The sequence below is a fragment of the Etheostoma spectabile genome, chromosome 22, assembly GCF_008692095.1.
Source record: "Etheostoma spectabile isolate EspeVRDwgs_2016 chromosome 22, UIUC_Espe_1.0, whole genome shotgun sequence".
Lineage (NCBI taxonomy): Eukaryota > Metazoa > Chordata > Actinopteri > Perciformes > Percidae > Etheostoma > Etheostoma spectabile.
In genome coordinates, this window is record NC_045754.1 from 17,177,851 (window position 1) to 17,179,578 (window position 1,728).

The following is a 1,728-nucleotide window of genomic DNA, read 5'->3' on the forward strand; positions in this document are numbered from 1 at the left end:
AGAGAGAGAGCTCTCCCTGGAGATTTAAAAGTACCCATGTTTCCTCATTTCTGGGAGTTGGTAATTTATAGCTGCTGGTCACATATTAAACAAGATCAGAGACTACTCCCTGACATCTTCTGAACATACTGGGGGAATTCAAATGATTACCAGCGTATCCTGCCAACAAATGACGACACAGGGACTATCTTGAGGGAGAGTGAATACAAAACGAACACAGAAACCCAGGCAGGCTGCACACAAAGGGACACAATTAAATGGTTTTCACGATTATTCATAGTGCTGCTTTTTACCTCTGAGCAGTCGCCGGGTTCCGTGAGATGAGACGTTTCTGTCAGTTATGGGTACGGATTGCATTGAGCTTGAGCCCTGGCGGTTCCCCGATGCCCTGTGAAGGTGCTGCTGCCATTGATTTTATCTTCACAAGCACACACATTACGCTATCTCGGAGCTAAAGGCTGCCTTTTTTTTGCCCTCGCCTAATCACAACATTAGAAAGATACACTGGCTTTCACAATAAAGTTAAAGACATTCTCAAAGTCATACCCTTACCCGTCTCTCCTACTGCGCTGTTTGACTGATTGTCTACACATCAGCTGAGGACTGACAGAGACGAAAGGAATTATTTACAGATTTGTGTTATTTTATTTTCTGTACTGATGTCCTCTTCATTTCTTCTGGCATTTTGAGAGATGTGTATGTATTTGTGTGTGTTTGTGTGTGTGTTTATATGCATTTGTGCATGCGTGTGGGAGCGTGTTTGGGCTTCTGTGTGCATCATTCCCTGTCTGTGTATAGTACTGTACTGTATGTGTACACACGAGTGTCTGCGAGTGCATGTATTTCATGTGGGATAAGGATTCATGCTGCAGTGATTGAGGGATATTACTGCCATCTATTGAGCCACAAGAGATTAGGCTCATTGAGATTTTCACAGGGCATCCCAGCACAAATGTGCAAATCAGATGCTCATGCATTATTAAGCTAGAAAGAGTAAGATTCAGTTTGGATGGTCTGTGAATCACACAATATAATTCACACAATGCATCCAAAACGTTACAGTCAGGACGACTGCATTCCCAACTTGGAATTAATGTAAAGAAATGCATTAGCCAATGTTTTACAGAGCTCCACATTATGACCAGCATCCATTTATAACAAGAGGAAAATGTATGTAAGTTTATGTTAAGCACTCATCATTCTAAAAATAAGATTATATTTGCAGGGGTATGGCAACTAACAGTTTATATGAATGCATGTGATGGCATTATGTTAGTGACTTCAATGTGGCACAAAGTACAATATTGTGTAACACTAAGACTGACTTCAGAACTACCAGAACTACTTAAAAAATACACCCGGGTGGTTTAGGTTTCTCCATTACATATGATTTTACTCATATTGCGTACTCATAAATTTAAGTTAAATTAAATTATGTCCTCCTTGAAAGTTGTATTTAGTTCCAGGTTGATGAACTCAAAAGCACATCCACCCTTTAAAAAAACAACATGGTAAACCCAAAGCACCTTTCACAGCAAGTATTCACAATTGCCAGTCAACTCTGGGAAAATTACATTCACTATAAAAACAAGCCAGGATTGATTCTTCCCCTTCTCTTCTTTTTTGTTGTTGTGTGAGTTCTGATGCTGCGGCTATCGGTTTGAACATGCATTTTTAACTGTTTTTACTTGTGTTTTATCTGTTTAACTGATTTTGTGTAAAGCACTT

The 1,728-nt window shown here is 39.6% G+C and overlaps 1 protein-coding gene across 1 annotated transcript in view; it reads left to right on the forward strand.

Moving 5' to 3' along the window:
- Window positions 1–1,728, forward strand: part of ofcc1 (orofacial cleft 1 candidate 1) — an 81,081-nt gene that overhangs the window by 31,611 nt on the left and 47,742 nt on the right. The gene's annotated exons all lie outside the window — the stretch shown is intronic.